The sequence below is a fragment of the Pseudophryne corroboree genome, chromosome 5, assembly GCF_028390025.1.
Source record: "Pseudophryne corroboree isolate aPseCor3 chromosome 5, aPseCor3.hap2, whole genome shotgun sequence".
In the NCBI taxonomy this organism is placed as follows: Eukaryota; Metazoa; Chordata; class Amphibia; order Anura; family Myobatrachidae; genus Pseudophryne; species Pseudophryne corroboree.
Genome location: NC_086448.1, coordinates 393,554,311 through 393,573,049, shown reverse-complemented (window position 1 = coordinate 393,573,049; position 18,739 = coordinate 393,554,311). Strand labels below are relative to the sequence as shown.

The 18,739-nt window shown below is 50.5% G+C and overlaps 28 non-coding genes and 4 pseudogenes across 28 annotated transcripts; all 32 read right to left on the bottom strand.

Moving 5' to 3' along the window:
• Positions 1-493: 493 nt before the first annotated feature.
• On the bottom strand, positions 494-656 carry LOC134931147 (U1 spliceosomal RNA). The gene has a single exon (XR_010178998.1). It is a non-coding gene; the product is annotated as a U1 spliceosomal RNA (small nuclear RNA).
• A 152-nt stretch (positions 657-808) lies between these two features.
• On the bottom strand, positions 809-972 carry LOC134930866 (U1 spliceosomal RNA). Its single transcript, XR_010178772.1, has one exon. It is a non-coding gene; the product is annotated as a U1 spliceosomal RNA (small nuclear RNA).
• Positions 973-1,643: 671 nt separating this feature from the next.
• Positions 1,644-1,806, bottom strand: LOC134931078 (U1 spliceosomal RNA). The gene has a single exon (XR_010178949.1). It is a non-coding gene; the product is annotated as a U1 spliceosomal RNA (small nuclear RNA).
• Positions 1,807-1,958: 152 nt separating this feature from the next.
• Positions 1,959-2,122, bottom strand: LOC134930905 (U1 spliceosomal RNA). Its single transcript, XR_010178807.1, has one exon. It is a non-coding gene; the product is annotated as a U1 spliceosomal RNA (small nuclear RNA).
• A 699-nt stretch (positions 2,123-2,821) lies between these two features.
• LOC134931167 (U1 spliceosomal RNA) lies at positions 2,822-2,956 on the bottom strand (annotated as a pseudogene).
• Positions 2,957-3,108: 152 nt separating this feature from the next.
• Positions 3,109-3,272, bottom strand: LOC134930916 (U1 spliceosomal RNA). Its single transcript, XR_010178817.1, has one exon. It is a non-coding gene; the product is annotated as a U1 spliceosomal RNA (small nuclear RNA).
• Positions 3,273-3,943: 671 nt separating this feature from the next.
• On the bottom strand, positions 3,944-4,106 carry LOC134931077 (U1 spliceosomal RNA). Its single transcript, XR_010178948.1, has one exon. It is a non-coding gene; the product is annotated as a U1 spliceosomal RNA (small nuclear RNA).
• Positions 4,107-4,258: 152 nt separating this feature from the next.
• On the bottom strand, positions 4,259-4,422 carry LOC134930865 (U1 spliceosomal RNA). Its single transcript, XR_010178771.1, has one exon. It is a non-coding gene; the product is annotated as a U1 spliceosomal RNA (small nuclear RNA).
• A 699-nt stretch (positions 4,423-5,121) lies between these two features.
• LOC134931132 (U1 spliceosomal RNA) lies at positions 5,122-5,256 on the bottom strand (annotated as a pseudogene).
• Positions 5,257-5,408: 152 nt separating this feature from the next.
• Positions 5,409-5,571, bottom strand: LOC134930895 (U1 spliceosomal RNA). Its single transcript, XR_010178798.1, has one exon. It is a non-coding gene; the product is annotated as a U1 spliceosomal RNA (small nuclear RNA).
• Positions 5,572-6,241: 670 nt separating this feature from the next.
• LOC134931058 (U1 spliceosomal RNA) lies at positions 6,242-6,404 on the bottom strand. Its single transcript, XR_010178931.1, has one exon. It is a non-coding gene; the product is annotated as a U1 spliceosomal RNA (small nuclear RNA).
• A 152-nt stretch (positions 6,405-6,556) lies between these two features.
• LOC134930915 (U1 spliceosomal RNA) lies at positions 6,557-6,720 on the bottom strand. The gene has a single exon (XR_010178816.1). It is a non-coding gene; the product is annotated as a U1 spliceosomal RNA (small nuclear RNA).
• A 698-nt stretch (positions 6,721-7,418) lies between these two features.
• Positions 7,419-7,554, bottom strand: LOC134931129 (U1 spliceosomal RNA; annotated as a pseudogene).
• A 152-nt stretch (positions 7,555-7,706) lies between these two features.
• On the bottom strand, positions 7,707-7,870 carry LOC134930864 (U1 spliceosomal RNA). The gene has a single exon (XR_010178770.1). It is a non-coding gene; the product is annotated as a U1 spliceosomal RNA (small nuclear RNA).
• A 671-nt stretch (positions 7,871-8,541) lies between these two features.
• LOC134931076 (U1 spliceosomal RNA) lies at positions 8,542-8,704 on the bottom strand. Its single transcript, XR_010178947.1, has one exon. It is a non-coding gene; the product is annotated as a U1 spliceosomal RNA (small nuclear RNA).
• Positions 8,705-8,856: 152 nt separating this feature from the next.
• Positions 8,857-9,019, bottom strand: LOC134930947 (U1 spliceosomal RNA). Its single transcript, XR_010178844.1, has one exon. It is a non-coding gene; the product is annotated as a U1 spliceosomal RNA (small nuclear RNA).
• Positions 9,020-9,690: 671 nt separating this feature from the next.
• Positions 9,691-9,853, bottom strand: LOC134931075 (U1 spliceosomal RNA). The gene has a single exon (XR_010178946.1). It is a non-coding gene; the product is annotated as a U1 spliceosomal RNA (small nuclear RNA).
• A 152-nt stretch (positions 9,854-10,005) lies between these two features.
• LOC134930930 (U1 spliceosomal RNA) lies at positions 10,006-10,169 on the bottom strand. Its single transcript, XR_010178830.1, has one exon. It is a non-coding gene; the product is annotated as a U1 spliceosomal RNA (small nuclear RNA).
• Positions 10,170-10,840: 671 nt separating this feature from the next.
• Positions 10,841-11,003, bottom strand: LOC134931073 (U1 spliceosomal RNA). The gene has a single exon (XR_010178945.1). It is a non-coding gene; the product is annotated as a U1 spliceosomal RNA (small nuclear RNA).
• Positions 11,004-11,155: 152 nt separating this feature from the next.
• On the bottom strand, positions 11,156-11,319 carry LOC134930914 (U1 spliceosomal RNA). The gene has a single exon (XR_010178815.1). It is a non-coding gene; the product is annotated as a U1 spliceosomal RNA (small nuclear RNA).
• Positions 11,320-11,990: 671 nt separating this feature from the next.
• On the bottom strand, positions 11,991-12,153 carry LOC134931072 (U1 spliceosomal RNA). The gene has a single exon (XR_010178944.1). It is a non-coding gene; the product is annotated as a U1 spliceosomal RNA (small nuclear RNA).
• Positions 12,154-12,305: 152 nt separating this feature from the next.
• On the bottom strand, positions 12,306-12,469 carry LOC134930913 (U1 spliceosomal RNA). The gene has a single exon (XR_010178814.1). It is a non-coding gene; the product is annotated as a U1 spliceosomal RNA (small nuclear RNA).
• A 698-nt stretch (positions 12,470-13,167) lies between these two features.
• LOC134931128 (U1 spliceosomal RNA) lies at positions 13,168-13,303 on the bottom strand (annotated as a pseudogene).
• A 152-nt stretch (positions 13,304-13,455) lies between these two features.
• LOC134930863 (U1 spliceosomal RNA) lies at positions 13,456-13,619 on the bottom strand. Its single transcript, XR_010178769.1, has one exon. It is a non-coding gene; the product is annotated as a U1 spliceosomal RNA (small nuclear RNA).
• A 671-nt stretch (positions 13,620-14,290) lies between these two features.
• On the bottom strand, positions 14,291-14,453 carry LOC134931071 (U1 spliceosomal RNA). Its single transcript, XR_010178943.1, has one exon. It is a non-coding gene; the product is annotated as a U1 spliceosomal RNA (small nuclear RNA).
• A 152-nt stretch (positions 14,454-14,605) lies between these two features.
• On the bottom strand, positions 14,606-14,768 carry LOC134930946 (U1 spliceosomal RNA). The gene has a single exon (XR_010178843.1). It is a non-coding gene; the product is annotated as a U1 spliceosomal RNA (small nuclear RNA).
• A 671-nt stretch (positions 14,769-15,439) lies between these two features.
• LOC134931070 (U1 spliceosomal RNA) lies at positions 15,440-15,602 on the bottom strand. The gene has a single exon (XR_010178942.1). It is a non-coding gene; the product is annotated as a U1 spliceosomal RNA (small nuclear RNA).
• A 152-nt stretch (positions 15,603-15,754) lies between these two features.
• On the bottom strand, positions 15,755-15,918 carry LOC134930929 (U1 spliceosomal RNA). Its single transcript, XR_010178829.1, has one exon. It is a non-coding gene; the product is annotated as a U1 spliceosomal RNA (small nuclear RNA).
• Positions 15,919-16,589: 671 nt separating this feature from the next.
• On the bottom strand, positions 16,590-16,752 carry LOC134931145 (U1 spliceosomal RNA). The gene has a single exon (XR_010178997.1). It is a non-coding gene; the product is annotated as a U1 spliceosomal RNA (small nuclear RNA).
• A 152-nt stretch (positions 16,753-16,904) lies between these two features.
• LOC134930862 (U1 spliceosomal RNA) lies at positions 16,905-17,068 on the bottom strand. The gene has a single exon (XR_010178768.1). It is a non-coding gene; the product is annotated as a U1 spliceosomal RNA (small nuclear RNA).
• A 671-nt stretch (positions 17,069-17,739) lies between these two features.
• On the bottom strand, positions 17,740-17,902 carry LOC134931069 (U1 spliceosomal RNA). The gene has a single exon (XR_010178941.1). It is a non-coding gene; the product is annotated as a U1 spliceosomal RNA (small nuclear RNA).
• Positions 17,903-18,054: 152 nt separating this feature from the next.
• On the bottom strand, positions 18,055-18,218 carry LOC134930861 (U1 spliceosomal RNA). The gene has a single exon (XR_010178767.1). It is a non-coding gene; the product is annotated as a U1 spliceosomal RNA (small nuclear RNA).
• Between the last annotated feature and the right edge of the window lie 521 nt (positions 18,219-18,739).

The window sequence follows — 18,739 nt, the reverse complement described above, 5'->3', positions numbered from 1 at the left end:
AACAAACCAAATGCAACAACTAGTGCAAGCATTCCTGGTGGAAGGCCTGCAGCAGATGGATTTGCATATGGTGATGTCATCCAAGCAGTGGGTCAAAGTTGGCTTCAACCCTCGTCTGCATATGAAAAGAGAAAAGGGGCGTGCAGGGCATGGCGGCCTTTTGCGGCGCTTGGATGACCCCTAGTTCGCATTAAACACCTCCACCCTCCTTCGGTGTGGGGCTCATGTTGGCTATGCCCCAGCCCCTGAAGCATTCAAGCTGATTTCTTGCAGCAGCTGGGCACTGTAACAGCTCCAGAGCTGCTCTGTAAGGCAAGTAAAAGGGTGTGGGCCCTGCAGTACTACCTGTAATTCGCATTGTGCATTGGAAGGCACAAAGTAAGCAGACGGGAATAGTCAGGATAGTGCGCAAGGGCATAGAAGGGAGCGGCTCAAGAAAAGAGAAGTGGAAACAGACAGCAAACTAGGCTGGAGAGAGACCTGAGACAAAGAGATCTGAATTATACGAGAGCCGACCAGGGGAAACACAAATTATGCAGTCAAGTTTCCCACATTTGGGGAAATCGCAGGAGCAGCAGACCCAGAGTGCAATGGGTGAGCCTTGCCCTGGGAGAAGCACCTTCATGATCATAGCATCTCACCTGGCAGGTAAGTAGGAGTTGAGCTAGAGCTGGGGAGGGTCGCTGCTCGGGCACCCCCCTGTCAAGTGAATTAGATCCAACTGAGGTAGCACAAGGGAACTATCGAAAGAAGAACAAGGCTAGAGGAAGATCTGAGACAAAGAAATCTGACTTTTACCAGAGCTGACCAGAGGAAAGCACAAACACAGTCCCCCACTACCACAAATAATGCAGTCGAGTTTCCCACATTTGGGGAAATCACAGGGGTCAGCATACCCAGAATGCAATGAATGAACCTCACCCTGGGAGAACAATCTTCATGACCATGGTATCTCCTATGCAAAATAAGAATGATTTGGGATAGGGCTGGGGAGGGCCGCTGCTCAGGCACATCTCTGTCAAGTAAAGGAGATTCAACTGAGGCAGCACAAGGGAACTCTCATCTGGGGACAACAACTGCAGGGAGAACACATATTTTCAGATGAACATGGGAGGGCAGAAGGCTGCCTAATACTGAAGCACTGCCAAACAACAAACCAAATGCAACAACTAGTGCAAGCATTCCTGGGGGAAGGCCTGCAGCAGATGGATTTGCATATGGTGATGTCATCCAAGCAGTGGGTCAAAGTTGGCTTCAACCCTCGTCTCCATATGAAAAGAGAAAAGGGGCATGCAGGGCATGGCGGCCTTTTGCGGCGATTGGATGACCCCTAGTTCGCATTAAACACCTCCACCCTCCTTCGGTGTAGGGCTCATGTTGGCTATGCCCCAGCCCCTGAAGCATTTAAGCTGATTTCTTGCAGCAGCTGGGCACTGTAACAGCTCCAGAGCTGCTCTGTAAGGCAAGTAAAAGGGTGTGGGCCCTGCAGCACTACCTGTAGTTCGCATTGTGCGTTGGAAGGCACAAAGTAAGCAGACGGGAGTAGTCAGGATAGTGCGCAAGGGCATAGAAGGGAGCGGCTCAAGAAAAGAGAAGTGGAAACAGACAGCAAACTAGGCTGGAGAAAGACCTGAGACAAAGAGATCTGAATTATACGAGAGCCGACCAGGGGAAACACAAATTATGCAGTCAAGTTTCCCACATTTGGGGAAATCGCAGGAGCAGCAGACCCAGAGTGCAATGGGTGAGCCTTGCCCTGGGAGAAGCACCTTCATGATCATAGTATCTCACCTGGCAGGTAAGTAGGAGTTGAGCTAGAGCTGGGGAGGGTCGCTGCTCGGGCACCCCCCTGTCAAGTGAAGGAAATCCAACTGAGGCAGCACAGAGGAACTATCGAAAGAAGAACAAGGCTAGAGGAAGATCTGAGACAAAGAAATCTGACTTTTACCAGAGCTGACCAGAAGAAAGCACAAACACAGTCCTCCACTACCACAAATAATGCAGTCGAGTTTCCCACATTTGGGGAAATCACAGGGGTCAGCATACCCAGAATGCAATGAATGAACCTCACCCTGGGAGAACAATCTTCATGACCATGGTATCTCCTATGCAAAATAAGAATGATTTGGGATAGGGCTGGGGAGGGCCGCTGCTCAGGCACATCTCTGTCAAGTAAAGGAGATTCAACTGAGGCAGCACAAGGGAACTCTCATCTGGGGACAACAACTGCAGGGAGAACACATATTTTCAGATGAACATGGGAGGGCAGAAGGCTGCCTAATACTGAAGCACCCCCAAACAACAAACCAAATGCAACAACTAGTGCAAGCATTCCTGGGGGAAGGCCTGCAGCAGATGGATTTGCATATGGTGATGTCATCCAAGCAGTGGGTAAAAGTTGGCTTCAACCCTCGTCTGCATATAAAAAGAGAAAAGGGGCATGCAGGGCATGGTGGCCTTTTGCGGCGCTTGGATGACCCCTCGTTCGCATTAAACACCTCCACCCTACTTCGGTGTGGGACTCATGTTGGCTATGCCCCAACCCCTGAAGCATTCAAGCTGATTTCTTGCAGCAGCTGGGCACTGTAACAGCTCCAGAGCAGCTCTGTAAGTCAAGTAAAAGGGTGTGGGCCCTGCAGCACTACCTGTAGTTCGCATTGTGCGTTGGAAGGCACAAAGTAAGCAGACGGGAGAAGTCAGGATAGTGCGCAAGGGCATAGAAGGGAGCGGCTCAAGAAAAGAGAAGTGGAAACAGACAGCAAACTAGGCTGGAGAGAGACCTGAGACAAAGAGATCTGAATTATACGAGAGCCGAACAGGGGAAACACAAATTTTGCAGTCAAGTTTCCCACATTTGGGGAAATCGCAGGAGCAGCAGACCCAGAGTGCAATGGGTGAGCCTTGCCCTGGGAGAAGCACCTTCATGATCATAGTATCTCACCTGGCAGGTAAGTAGGAGTTGAGCTAGAGCTGGGGAGGGTCGCTGCTCGGGCACCCCCCTGTCAAGTGAAGGAGATCCAACTGAGGCAACACAAGGGAACTCTCAAAAGAAGAACAAGGCTAGAGGAAGATCTGAGACAAAGAAATCTGACTTTTACCAGAGCTGACCAGAGGAAAGCACAAACACAGTCCCCCACTACCACAAATAATGCAGTCGAGTTTCCCACATTTGGGGAAATCACAGGGGTCAGCATACCCAGAATGCAATGAATGAACCTCAGCCTGGGAGAACAATCTTCATGACCATGGTATCTCCTGTGCAAAATAAGTATGATTTGGGATAGGGCTGGGGAGGGCCGCTGCTCAGGCACATCTCTGTCAAGTAAAGGAGATTCAACTGAGGCAGCACAATGGAACTCTCATCTGGGGACAACAACTGCAGGGAGAACACATATTTTCAGATGAACATGGGAGGGCAGAAGGCTGCCTAATACTGAAGCACTGCCAAACAACAAACCAAATGCAACAACTAGTACAAGCATTCCTGGGGGAAGGCCTGCAGCAGATGGATTTGCATATGGTGATGTAATCCAAGCAGTGGGTCAAAGTTGGCTTCAACCCTCGTCTGCATATGAAAAGAGAAAAGGGGCGTGCAGGGCATGGCGGCCTTTTGCGGCGCTTGGATGACCCCTAGTTCGCATTAAACACCTCCACCCTCCTTCGGTGTAGGGCTCATGTTGGCTATGCCCCAGCCCCTGAAGCATTCAAGCTGATTTCTTGCAGCAGCTGGGCACTGTAACAGCTCCAGAGCTGCTCTGTAAGGCAAGTAAAAGGGTGTGGGCCCTGCAGCACTACCTGTAGTTCGCATTGTGCGTTGGAAGGCACAAAGTAAGCAGACGGGAGTAGTCAGGATAGTGCGCAAGGGCATAGAAGGGAGCGGCTCAAGAAAAGAGAAGTGGAAACAGACAGCAAACTAGGCTGGAGAGAGACCTGAGACAAAGAGATCTGAATTATACGAGAGCCGACCAGGGGAAACACAAATTATGCAGTCAAGTTTCCCACATTTGGGGAAATCGCAGGAGCAGCAGACCCAGAGTGCAATGGGTGAGCCTTGCCCTGGGAGAAGCACCTTCATGATCATAGTATCTCACCTGGCAGGTAAGTAGGAGTTGAGCTAGAGCTGGGGAGGGTCGCTGTTCGGGCACCCCCCTGTCAAGTGAAGGAGATCCAACTGAGGCAGCACAAGGGAACTATCGAAAGAAGAACAAGGCTAGAGGAAGATCTGAGACAAAGAAATCTGACTTTTACCAGAGCTGACCAGAGGAAAGCACAAACACAGTCCCCCACTACCACAAATAATGCAGTCGAGTTTCCCACATTTGGGGAAATCACAGGGGTCAGCATACCCAGAATGCAATGAATGAACCTCACCCTGGGAGAACAATCTTCATGACCATGGTATCTCCTATGCAAAATAAGAATGATTTGGGATAGGGCTGGGGAGGGCCGCTGCTCAGGCACATCTCTGTCAAGTAAAGGAGATTCAACTGAGGCAGCACAAGGGAACTCTCATCTGGGGACAGCAAATGCAGGGAGAACACATATTTTCAGATGAACATGGGAGGGCAGAAGGCTGCCTAATACTGAAGCACCCACAAACAACAAACCAAATGCAACAACTAGTGCAAGCATTCCTGGGGGAAGGCCTGCAGCAGATGGAATTGCATATGGTGATGTCATCCAAGCAGTGGGTCAAAGTTGGCTTCAACCTTCATCTGCATATGAAAAGAGAAAAGGGGCGTGCAGGGCATGGCGGCCTTTTTCGGCGCTTGGATGACCCCTAGTTCGCATTAAACACCTCCACTCTCCTTCGGTGTGGGGCTCATGTTGGCTATGCCCCAGCCCCTGAAGCATTCAAGCTGATTTCTTGCAGCAGCTGGGCACTGTAACAGCTCCAGAGCTGCTCTGTAAGGCAAGTAAAAGGGTGTGGGCCCTGCAGCACTACCTATAGTTCGCATTGTGCGTTGGAAGGCACAAAGTAAGCAGACGGGAGAAGTCAGGATAGTGCGCAAGGGCATAGAAGGGAGCGGCTCAAGAAAAGAGAAGTGGAAACAGACAGCAAACTAGGCTGGAGAGAGACCTGAGACAAAGAGATCTGAATTATACGAGAGCCGAACAGGGGAAACACAAATTATGCAGTCAAGTTTCCCACATTTGGGGAAATCGCAGGAGCAGCAGACCCAGAGTGCAATGGGTGAGCCTTGCCCTGGGAGAAGCACCTTCATGATCATAGTATCTCACCTGGCAGGTAAGTAGGAGTTGGGCTAGAGCTGGGGAGGGTCGCTGCTCGGGCACCCTCCTGTCAAGTGAAGGAGATCCAACTGAGGCAGCACAAGGGAACTCTCGAAAGAAGAACAAGGCTAGAGGAAGATCTGAGACAAAGAAATCTGACTTTTACCAGAGCTGACCAGAGGAAAGCACAAACACAGTCCCCCACTACCACAAATAATGCAGTCGAGTTTCCCACATTTGGGGAAATCACAGGGGCAGCATACCCAGAATGCAATGAATGAACCTCACCCTGGGAGAACAATCTTCATGACCATGGTTTCTCCTTTGCAAAATAAGTATGATTTGGGATAGGGCTGGGGAGGGCCGCTGCTCAGGCACATCTCTGTCAAGTAAAGGAGATTCAACTGAGGCAGCACAAGGGAACTCTCATCTGGGGACAACAACTGCAGGGAGAACACATATTTTCAGATGAACATGGGAGGGCAGAAGGCTGCCTAATACTGAAGCACCCACAAACAACAAACCAAATGCAACAACTAGTGCAAGCATTCCTGGGGGAAGGCCTGCAGCAGTTGGATTTGCATATGTTGATGTCATCCAAGCAGTGGGTCAAAGTTGGCTTCAACCCTCGTCTGCATATGAAAAGAGAAAAGGGGCGTGCAGGGCATGGCGGCCTTTTGCGGCGATTTGATGACCCTAGTGCACATTAAACACCTCCACCCTCCTTCGGTGTGGGGCTCATGTTGGCTATACCCCAGCCCCTGAAGCATTCAAGCTGATTTCTTGCAGCAGCTGGGCACTGTAACAACTCCAGAGCTTCTCTGTAAGGCAAGTAAAAGGGTGTGGGCCCTGCAGCACTACCTGTAGTTCGCATTGTGCATTGGAAGGCACAAAGTAAGCAAACGGGAGTAGTCAGGATAGTGCGCAAGGGCATAGAAGGGAGCGGCTCAAGAAAAGAGAAGTGGAAACAGACAGCAAACTAGGCTGGAGAGAGACCTGAGACAAAGAGATCTGAATTATACGAGAGCTGACCAGGGGAAACACAAATTATGCAGTCAAGTTTCCCACATTTGGGGAAATCGCAGGAGCAGCAGACCCAGAGTGCAATGGGTGAGCCTTGCCCTGGGAGAAGCACCTTCATGATCATAGTATCTCACCTGGCAGGTAAGTAGGAGTTGAGCTAGAGCTGGGGAGGGTCGCTGCTCGGGCACCCCCCTGTCAAGTGAAGGAGATCCAACTGAGGCAACACAAGGGAACTCTCAAAAGAAGAACAAGGCTAGAGGAAGATCTGAGACAAAGAAATCTGACTTTTACCAGAGCTGACCAGAGGAAAGCACAAACACAGTCCCCCACTACCACAAATAATGCAGTCGAGTTTCCCACATTTGGGGAAATCACAGGGGTCAGCATACCCAGAATGCAATGAATGAACCTCAGCCTGGGAGAACAATCTTCATGACCATGGTATCTCCTGTGCAAAATAAGTATGATTTGGGATAGGGCTGGGGAGGGCCGCTGCTCAGGCACATCTCTGTCAAGTAAAGGAGATTCAACTGAGGCAGCACAAGGGAACTCTCATCTGGGGACAACAACTGCAGGGAGAACACATATTTTCAGATGAACATGGGAGGGCAGAAGGCTGCCTAATACTGAAGCACTGCCAAACAACAAACCAAATGCAACAACTAGTACAAGCATTCCTGGGGGAAGGCCTGCAGCAGATGGATTTGCATATGGTGATGTCATCCAAGCAGTGGGTCAAAGTTGGCTTCAACCCTCGTCTGCATATGAAAAGAGAAAAGGGGCATGCAGGGCATGGCGGCCTTTTGCGGCGCTTGGATGACCCCTAGTTCGCATTAAACACCTCCACCCTCCTTCGGTGTAGGGCTCATGTTGGCTATGCCCCAGCCCCTGAAGCATTCAAGCTGATTTCTTGCAGCAGCTGGGCACTGTAACAGCTCCAGAGCTGCTCTGTAAGGCAAGTAAAAGGGTGTGGGCCCTGCAGCACTACCTGTAGTTCGCATTGTGCGTTGGAAGGCACAAAGTAAGCAGACGGGAGTAGTCAGGATAGTGCGCAAGGGCATAGAAGGGAGCGGCTCAAGAAAAGAGAAGTGGAAACAGACAGCAAACTAGGCTGGAGAGAGACCTGAGACAAAGAGATCTGAATTATACGAGAGCCGACAAGGGGAAACACAAATTATGCAGTCAAGTTTCCCACATTTGGGGAAATCGCAGGAGCAGCAGACCCAGAGTGCAATGGGTGAGCCTTGCCCTGGGAGAAGCACCTTCATGATCATAGTATCTCACCTGGCAGGTAAGTAGGAGTTGAGCTAGAGCTGGGGAGGGTCGCTGCTCGGGCACCCCCCTGTCAAGTGAAGGAGATCCAACTGAGGCAGCACAAGGGAACTATCGAAAGAAGAACAAGGCTAGAGGAAGATCTGAGACAAAGAAATCTGACTTTTACCAGAGCTGACCAGAGGAAAGCACAAACACAGTCCCCCACTACCACAAATAATGCAGTCGAGTTTCCCACATTTGGGGAAATCACAGGGGTCAGCATACCCAGAATGCAATGAATGAACCTCACCCTGGGAGAACAATCTTCATGACCATGGTATCTCCTATGCAAAATAAGAATGATTTGGGATAGGGCAGGGGAGGGCCGCTGCTCAGGCACATCTCTGTCAAGTAAAGGAGATTCAACTGAGGCAGCACAAGGGAACTCTCATCTGGGGACAGCAACTGCAGGGAGAACACATATTTTCAGATGAACATGGGAGGGCAGAAGGCTGCCTAATACTGAAGCACCCACAAACAACAAACCAAATGCAACAACTAGTGCAAGCATTCCTGGGGGAAGGCCTGCAGCAGATGGAATTGCATATGGTGATGTCATCCAAGCAGTGGGTCAAAGTTGGCTTCAACCTTCGTCTGCATATGAAAAGAGAAAAGGGGCGTGCAGGGCATGGCGGCCTTTTTCGGCGCTTGGATGACCCCTAGTTCGCATTAAACACCTCCACTCTCCTTCGGTGTGGGGCTCATGTTGGCTATGCCTCAGCCCCTGAAGCATTCAAGATGATTTCTTGCAGCAGCTGGGCACTGTAACAGCTCCAGAGCTGCTCTGTAAGGCAAGTAAAAGGGTGTGGGCCCTGCAGCACTACCTGTAGTTCGCATTGTGCGTTGGAAGGCACAAAGTAAGCAGACGGGAGTAGTCAGGATAGTGCGCAAGGGCATAGAAGGGAGCGGCTCAAGAAAAGAGAAGTGGAAACAGACAGCAAACTAGGCTGGAGAGAGACCTGAGACAAAGAGATCTGAATTATACGAGAGCCGACCAGGGGAAACACAAATTATGCAGTCAAGTTTCCCACATTTGGGGAAATCGCAGGAGCAGCAGACCCAGAGTGCAATGGGTGAGCCTTGCCCTGGGAGAAGCACCTTCATGATCATAGTATCTCACCTGGCAGGTAAGTAGGAGTTGAGCTAGAGCTGGGGAGGGTCGCTGCTCGGGCACCCCCCTGTCAAGTGAAGGAGATCCAACTGAGGCAACACAAGGGAACTCTCGAAAGAAGAACAAGACTAGAGGAAGATCTGAGACAAAGAAATCTGACTTTTACCAGAGCTGACCAGAGGAAAGCACAAACACAGTCCCCCACTACCACAAATAATGCAGTCGAGTTTCCCACATTTGGGGAAATCACAGGGGCAGCACACCCAGAATGTAATGAATGAACCTCACCCTGGGAGAACAATCTTCATGACCATGGTATCTCCTGTGCAAAATAAGTATGATTTTGGATAGGGCTGGGGAGGGCCGCTGCTCAGGCACATCTCTGTCAAGTAAAGGAGATTCAACTGAGGCAGCACAAGGGAACTCTCATCTGGGGACAACAACTGCAGGGAGAACACATATTTTCAGATGAACATGGGAGGGCAGAAGGCTGCCTAATACTGAAGCACTGCCAAACAACAAACCAAATGCAACAACTAGTGCAAGCATTCCTGGGGGAAGGCCTGCAGCAGATGGATTTGCATATGGTGATGTCATCCAAGCAGTGGGTCAAAGTTGGCTTCAACCCTCGTCTCCATATGAAAAGAGAAAAGGGGCGTGCAGGGCATGGTGGCCTTTTGCGGCGATTGGATGACCCCTAGTTCGCATTAAACACCTCCACCCTCCTTCGGTGTAGGGCTCATGTTGGCTATGCCCCAGCCCCTGAAGCATTTAAGCTGATTTCTTGCAGCAGCTGGGCACTGTAACAGCTCCAGAGCTGCTCTGTAAGGCAAGTAAAAGGGTGTGGGCCCTGCAGCACTACCTGTAGTTCGCATTGTGCGTTGGAAGGCACAAAGTAAGCAGACGGGAGTAGTCAGGATAGTGCGCAAGGGCATAGAAGGGAGCGGCTCAAGAAAAGAGAAGTGGAAACAGACAGCAAACTAGGCTGGAGAAAGACCTGAGACAAAGAGATCTGAATTATACGAGAGCCGACCAGGGGAAACACAAATTATGCAGTCAAGTTTCCCACATTTGGGGAAATCGCAGGAGCAGCAGACCCAGAGTGCAATGGGTGAGCCTTGCCCTGGGAGAAGCACCTTCATGATCATAGTATCTCACCTGGCAGGTAAGTAGGAGTTGAGCTAGAGCTGGGGAGGGTCGCTGCTCGGGCACCCCCCTGTCAAGTGAAGGAAATCCAACTGAGGCAGCACAGAGGAACTATCGAAAGAAGAACAAGGCTAGAGGAAGATCTGAGACAAAGAAATCTGACTTTTACCAGAGCTGACCAGAAGAAAGCACAAACACAGTCCCCCACTACCACAAATAATGCAGTCGAGTTTCCCACATTTGGGGAAATCACAGGGGTCAGCATACCCAGAATGCAATGAATGAACCTCACCCTGGGAGAACAATCTTCATGACCATGGTATCTCCTATGCAAAATAAGAATGATTTGGGATAGGGCTGGGGAGGGCCGCTGCTCAGGCACATCTCTGTCAAGTAAAGGAGATTCAACTGAGGCAGCACAAGGGAACTCTCATCTGGGGACAACAACTGCAGGGAGAACACATATTTTCAGATGAACATGGGAGGGCAGAAGGCTGCCTAATACTGAAGCACTGCCAAACAACAAACCAAATGCAACAACTAGTGCAAGCATTCCTGGTGGAAGGCCTGCAGCAGATGGATTTGCATATGGTGATGTCATCCAAGCAGTGGGTCAAAGTTGGCTTCAACCCTCGTCTGCATATGAAAAGAGAAAAGGGGCGTGCAGGGCATGGCGGCCTTTTGCGGCGCTTGGATGACCCCTAGTTCGCATTAAACACCTCCACCCTCCTTCGGTGTGGGGCTCATGTTGGCTATGCCCCAGCCCCTGAAGCATTCAAGCTGATTTCTTGCAGCAGCTGGGCACTGTAACAGCTCCAGAGCTGCTCTGTAAGGCAAGTAAAAGGGTGTGGGCCCTGCAGCACTACCTGTAGTTCGCATTGTGCGTTGGAAGGCACAAAGTAAGCAGACGGGAGTAGTCAGGATAGTGCGCAAGGGCATAGAAGGGAGCGGCTCAAGAAAAGAGAAGTGGAAACAGACAGCAAACTAGGCTGGAGAGAGACCTGAGACAAAGAGATCTGAATTATACGAGAGCCGACCAGGGGAAACACAAATTATGCAGTCAAGTTTCCCACATTTGGGGAAATCGCAGGAGCAGCAGACCCAGAGTGCAATGGGTGAGCCTTGCCCTGGGAGAAGCACCTTCATGATCATAGTATCTCACCTGGCAGGTAAGTAGGAGTTGAGCTAGAGCTGGGGAGGGTCGCTGCTCGGGCACCCCCCTGTCAAGTGAAGGAGATCCAACTGAGGCAACACAAGGGAACTCTCGAAAGAAGAACAAGACTAGAGGAAGATCTGAGACAAAGAAATCTGACTTTTACCAGAGCTGACCAGAGGAAAGCACAAACACAGTCCCCCACTACCACAAATAATGCAGTCGAGTTTCCCACATTTGGGGAAATCACAGGGGTCAGCATACCCAGAATGCAATGAATGAACCTCAGCCTGGGAGAACAATCTTCATGACCATGGTATCTCCTGTGCAAAATAAGTATGATTTGGGATAGGGCTGGGGAGGGCCGCTGCTCAGGCACATCTCTGTCAAGTAAAGGAGATTCAACTGAGGCAGCACAAGGGAACTCTCATCTGGGGACAGCAACTGCAGGGAGAACACATATTTTCAGATGAACATGGGAGGGCAGAAGGCTGCCTAATACTGAAGCACCCACAAACAACAAACCAAATGCAACAACTAGTGCAAGCATTCCTGGGGGAAGGCCTGCAGCAGATGGAATTGCATATGGTGATGTCATCCAAGCAGTGGGTCAAAGTTGGCTTCAACCTTCGTCTGCATATGAAAAGAGAAAAGGGGCGTGCAGGGCATGGCGGCCTTTTTCGGCGCTTGGATGACCCCTAGTTCGCATTAAACACCTCCACTCTCCTTCGGTGTGGGGCTCATGTTGGCTATGCCTCAGCCCCTGAAGCATTCAAGATGATTTCTTGCAGCAGCTGGGCACTGTAACAGCTCCAGAGCTGCTCTGTAAGGCAAGTAAAAGGGTGTGGGCCCTGCAGCACTACCTGTAGTTCGCATTGTGCGTTGGAAGGCACAAAGTAAGCAGACGGGAGTAGTCAGGATAGTGCGCAAGGGCATAGAAGGGAGCGGCTCAAGAAAAGAGAAGTGGAAACAGACAGCAAACTAGGCTGGAGAGAGACCTGAGACAAAGAGATCTGAATTATACGAGAGCCGACCAGGGGAAACACAAATTATGCAGTCAAGTTTCCCACATTTGGGGAAATCGCAGGAGCAGCAGACCCAGAGTGCAATGGGTGAGCCTTGCCCTGGGAGAAGCACCTTCATGATCATAGTATCTCACCTGGCAGGTAAGTAGGAGTTGAGCTAGAGCTGGGGAGGGTCGCTGCTCGGGCACCCCCCTGTCAAGTGAAGGAGATCCAACTGAGGCAACACAAGGGAACTCTCGAAAGAAGAACAAGACTAGAGGAAGATCTGAGACAAAGAAATCTGACTTTTACCAGAGCTGACCAGAGGAAAGCACAAACACAGTCCCCCACTACCACAAATAATGCAGTCGAGTTTCCCACATTTGGGGAAATCACAGGGGTCAGCATACCCAGAATGCAATGAATGAACCTCAGCCTGGGAGAACAATCTTCATGACCATGGTATCTCCTGTGCAAAATAAGTATGATTTGGGATAGGGCTGGGGAGGGCCGCTGCTCAGGCACATCTCTGTCAAGTAAAGGAGATTCAACTGAGGCAGCACAAGGGAACTCTCATCTGGGGACAACAACTGCAGGGAGAACACATATTTTCAGATGAACATGGGAGGGCAGAAGGCTGCCTAATACTGAAGCACTGCCAAACAACAAACCAAATGCAACAACTAGTACAAGCATTCCTGGGGGAAGGCCTGCAGCAGATGGATTTGCATATGGTGATGTCATCCAAGCAGTGGGTCAAAGTTGGCTTCAACCCTCGTCTGCATATGAAAAGAGAAAAGGGGCATGCAGGGCATGGCGGCCTTTTGCGGCGCTTGGATGACCCCTAGTTCGCATTAAACACCTCCACCCTCCTTCGGTGTAGGGCTCATGTTGGCTATGCCCCAGCCCCTGAAGCATTCAAGCTGATTTCTTGCAGCAGCTGGGCACTGTAACAGCTCCAGAGCTGCTCTGTAAGGCAAGTAAAAGGGTGTGGGCCCTGCAGCACTACCTGTAGTTCGCATTGTGCGTTGGAAGGCACAAAGTAAGCAGACGGGAGTAGTCAGGATAGTGCGCAAGGGCATAGAAGGGAGCGGCTCAAGAAAAGAGAAGTGGAAACAGACAGCAAACTAGGCTGGAGAGAGACCTGAGACAAAGAGATCTGAATTATACGAGAGCCGACAAGGGGAAACACAAATTATGCAGTCAAGTTTCCCACATTTGGGGAAATCGCAGGAGCAGCAGACCCAGAGTGCAATGGGTGAGCCTTGCCCTGGGAGAAGCACCTTCATGATCATAGTATCTCACCTGGCAGGTAAGTAGGAGTTGAGCTAGAGCTGGGGAGGGTCGCTGCTCGGGCACCCCCCTGTCAAGTGAAGGAGATCCAACTGAGGCAGCACAAGGGAACTATCGAAAGAAGAACAAGGCTAGAGGAAGATCTGAGACAAAGAAATCTGACTTTTACCAGAGCTGACCAGAGGAAAGCACAAACACAGTCCCCCACTACCACAAATAATGCAGTCGAGTTTCCCACATTTGGGGAAATCACAGGGGTCAGCATACCCAGAATGCAATGAATGAACCTCACCCTGGGAGAACAATCTTCATGACCATGGTATCTCCTATGCAAAATAAGAATGATTTGGGATAGGGCAGGGGAGGGCCGCTGCTCAGGCACATCTCTGTCAAGTAAAGGAGATTCAACTGAGGCAGCACAAGGGAACTCTCATCTGGGGACAGCAACTGCAGGGAGAACACATATTTTCAGATGAACATGGGAGGGCAGAAGGCTGCCTAATACTGAAGCACCCACAAACAACAAACCAAATGCAACAACTAGTGCAAGCATTCCTGGGGGAAGGCCTGCAGCAGATGGAATTGCATATGGTGATGTCATCCAAGCAGTGGGTCAAAGTTGGCTTCAACCTTCGTCTGCATATGAAAAGAGAAAAGGGGCGTGCAGGGCATGGCGGCCTTTTTCGGCGCTTGGATGACCCCTAGTTCGCATTAAACACCTCCACTCTCCTTCGGTGTGGGGCTCATGTTGGCTATGCCTCAGCCCCTGAAGCATTCAAGATGATTTCTTGCAGCAGCTGGGCACTGTAACAGCTCCAGAGCTGCTCTGTAAGGCAAGTAAAAGGGTGTGGGCCCTGCAGCACTACCTGTAGTTCGCATTGTGCGTTGGAAGGCACAAAGTAAGCAGACGGGAGTAGTCAGGATAGTGCGCAAGGGCATAGAAGGGAGCGGCTCAAGAAAAGAGAAGTGGAAACAGACAGCAAACTAGGCTGGAGAGAGACCTGAGACAAAGAGATCTGAATTATACGAGAGCCGACCAGGGGAAACACAAATTATGCAGTCAAGTTTCCCACATTTGGGGAAATCGCAGGAGCAGCAGACCCAGAGTGCAATGGGTGAGCCTTGCCCTGGGAGAAGCACCTTCATGATCATAGTATCTCACCTGGCAGGTAAGTAGGAGTTGAGCTAGAGCTGGGGAGGGTCGCTGCTCGGGCACCCCCCTGTCAAGTGAAGGAGATCCAACTGAGGCAACACAAGGGAACTCTCGAAAGAAGAACAAGACTAGAGGAAGATCTGAGACAAAGAAATCTGACTTTTACCAGAGCTGACCAGAGGAAAGCACAAACACAGTCCCCCACTACCACAAATAATGCAGTCGAGTTTCCCACATTTGGGGAAATCACAGGGGCAGCACACCCAGAATGTAATGAATGAACCTCACCCTGGGAGAACAATCTTCATGACCATGGTATCTCCTGTGCAAAATAAGTATGATTTTGGATAGGGCTGGGGAGGGCCGCTGCTCAGGCACATCTCTGTCAAGTAAAGGAGATTCAACTGAGGCAGCACAAGGGAACTCTCATCTGGGGACAACAACTGCAGGGAGAACACATATTTTCAGATGAACATGGGAGGGCAGAAGGCTGCCTAATACTGAAGCACTGCCAAACAACAAACCAAATGCAACAACTAGTGCAAGCATTCCTGGGGGAAGGCCTGCAGCAGATGGATTTGCATATGGTGATGTCATCCAAGCAGTGGGTCAAAGTTGGCTTCAACCCTCGTCTCCATATGAAAAGAGAAAAGGGGCGTGCAGGGCATGGTGGCCTTTTGCGGCGATTGGATGACCCCTAGTTCGCATTAAACACCTCCACCCTCCTTCGGTGTAGGGCTCATGTTGGCTATGCCCCAGCCCCTGAAGCATTTAAGCTGATTTCTTGCAGCAGCTGGGCACTGTAACAGCTCCAGAGCTGCTCTGTAAGGCAAGTAAAAGGGTGTGGGCCCTGCAGCACTACCTGTAGTTCGCATTGTGCGTTGGAAGGCACAAAGTAAGCAGACGGGAGTAGTCAGGATAGTGCGCAAGGGCATAGAAGGGAGCGGCTCAAGAAAAGAGAAGTGGAAACAGACAGCAAACTAGGCTGGAGAAAGACCTGAGACAAAGAGATCTGAATTATACGAGAGCCGACCAGGGGAAACACAAATTATGCAGTCAAGTTTCCCACATTTGGGGAAATCGCAGGAGCAGCAGACCCAGAGTGCAATGGGTGAGCCTTGCCCTGGGAGAAGCACCTTCATGATCATAGTATCTCACCTGGCAGGTAAGTAGGAGTTGAGCTAGAGCTGGGGAGGGTCGCTGCTCGGGCACCCCCCTGTCAAGTGAAGGAAATCCAACTGAGGCAGCACAGAGGAACTATCGAAAGAAGAACAAGGCTAGAGGAAGATCTGAGACAAAGAAATCTGACTTTTACCAGAGCTGACCAGAAGAAAGCACAAACACAGTCCCCCACTACCACAAATAATGCAGTCGAGTTTCCCACATTTGGGGAAATCACAGGGGTCAGCATACCCAGAATGCAATGAATGAACCTCACCCTGGGAGAACAATCTTCATGACCATGGTATCTCCTATGCAAAATAAGAATGATTTGGGATAGGGCTGGGGAGGGCCGCTGCTCAGGCACATCTCTGTCAAGTAAAGGAGATTCAACTGAGGCAGCACAAGGGAACTCTCATCTGGGGACAACAACTGCAGGGAGAACACATATTTTCAGATGAACATGGGAGGGCAGAAGGCTGCCTAATACTGAAGCACTGCCAAACAACAAACCAAATGCAACAACTAGTGCAAGCATTCCTGGTGGAAGGCCTGCAGCAGATGGATTTGCATATGGTGATGTCATCCAAGCAGTGGGTCAAAGTTGGCTTCAACCCTCGTCTGCATATGAAAAGAGAAAAGGGGCGTGCAGGGCATGGCGGCCTTTTGCGGCGCTTGGATGACCCCTAGTTCGCATTAAACACCTCCACCCTCCTTCGGTGTGGGGCTCATGTTGGCTATGCCCCAGCCCCTGAAGCATTCAAGCTGATTTCTTGCAGCAGCTGGGCACTGTAACAGCTCCAGAGCTGCTCTGTAAGGCAAGTAAAAGGGTGTGGGCCCTGCAGTACTACCTGTAATTCGCATTGTGCATTGGAAGGCACAAAGTAAGCAGACGGGAATAGTCAGGATAGTGCGCAAGGGCATAGAAGGGAGCGGCTCAAGAAAAGAGAAGTGGAAACAGACAGCAAACTAGGCTGGAGAGAGACCTGAGACAAAGAGATCTGAATTATACGAGAGCCGACCAGGGGAAACACAAATTATGCAGTCAAGTTTCCCACATTTGGGGAAATCGCAGGAGCAGCAGACCCAGAGTGCAATGGGTGAGCCTTGCCCTGGGAGAAGCACCTTCATGATCATAGCATCTCACCTGGCAGGTAAGTAGGAGTTGAGCTAGAGCTGGGGAGGGTCGCTGCTCGGGCACCCCCCTGTCAAGTGAATTAGATCCAACTGAGGTAGCACAAGGGAACTATCGAAAGAAGAACAAGGCTAGAGGAAGATCTGAGACAAAGAAATCTGACTTTTACCAGAGCTGACCAGAGGAAAGCACAAACACAGTCCCCCACTACCACAAATAATGCAGTCGAGTTTCCCACATTTGGGGAAATCACAGGGGTCAGCATACCCAGAATGCAATGAATGAACCTCACCCTGGGAGAACAATCTTCATGACCATGGTATCTCCTATGCAAAATAAGAATGATTTGGGATAGGGCTGGGGAGGGCCGCTGCTCAGGCACATCTCTGTCAAGTAAAGGAGATTCAACTGAGGCAGCACAAGGGAACTCTCATCTGGGGACAACAACTGCAGGGAGAACACATATTTTCAGATGAACATGGGAGGGCAGAAGGCTGCCTAATACTGAAGCACTGCCAAACAACAAACCAAATGCAACAACTAGTACAAGCATTCCTGGGGGAAGGCCTGCAGCAGATGGATTTGCATATGGTGATGTCATCCAAGCAGTGGGTCAAAGTTGGCTTCAACCCTCGTCTGCATATGAAAAGAGAAAAGGGGCGTGCAGGGCATGGCGGCCTTTTGCGGCGCTTGGATGACCCCTAGTTCGCATTAAACACCTCCACCCTCCTTCGGTGTAGGGCTCATGTTGGCTATGCCCCAGCCCCTGAAGCATTCAAGCTGATTTCTTGCAGCAGCTGGGCACTGTAACAGCTCCAGAGCTGCTCTGTAAGGCAAGTAAAAGGGTGTGGGCCCTGCAGCACTACCTGTAGTTCGCATTGTGCGTTGGAAGGCACAAAGTAAGCAGACGGGAGTAGTCAGGATAGTGCGCAAGGGCATAGAAGGGAGCGGCTCAAGAAAAGAGAAGTGGAAACAGACAGCAAACTAGGCTGGAGAGAGACCTGAGACAAAGAGATCTGAATTATACGAGAGCCGACCAGGGGAAACACAAATTATGCAGTCAAGTTTCCCACATTTGGGGAAATCGCAGGAGCAGCAGACCCAGAGTGCAATGGGTGAGCCTTGCCCTGGGAGAAGCACCTTCATGATCATAGTATCTCACCTGGCAGGTAAGTAGGAGTTGAGCTAGAGCTGGGGAGGGTCGCTGCTCGGGCACCCCCCTGTCAAGTGAAGGAGATCCAACTGAGGCAGCACAAGGGAACTATCGAAAGAAGAACAAGGCTAGAGGAAGATCTGAGACAAAGAAATCTGACTTTTACCAGAGCTGACCAGAGGAAAGCACAAACACAGTCCCCCACTACCACAAATAATGCAGTCGAGTTTCCCACATTTGGGGAAATCACAGGGGTCAGCATACCCAGAATGCAATGAATGAACCTCACCCTGGGAGAACAATCTTCATGACCATGGTATCTCCTATGCAAAATAAGAATGATTTGGGATAGGGCTGGGGAGGGCCGCTGCTCAGGCACATCTCTGTCAAGTAAAGGAGATTCAACTGAGGCAGCACAAGGGAACTCTCATCTGGGGACAGCAACTGCAGGGAGAACACATATTTTCAGATGAACATGGGAGGGCAGAAGGCTGCCTAATACTGAAGCACTGCCAAACAACAAACCAAATGCAACAACTAGTGCAAGCATTCCTGGGGGAAGGCCTGCAGCAGATGGATTTGCATATGGTGATGTCATCCAAGCAGTGGGTCAAAGTTGGCTTCAACCCTCATCTCCATATGAAAAGAGAAAAGGGGCGTGCAGGGCATGGCGGCCTTTTGCGGCGATTGGATGACCCCTAGTTCGCATTAAACACCTCCACCCTCCTTCGGTGTAGGGCTCATGTTGGCTATGCCCCAGCCCCTGAAGCATTTAAGCTGATTTCTTGCAGCAGCTGGGCACTGTAACAGCTCCAGAGCTGCTCTGTAAGGCAAGTAAAAGGGTGTGGGCCCTGCAGCACT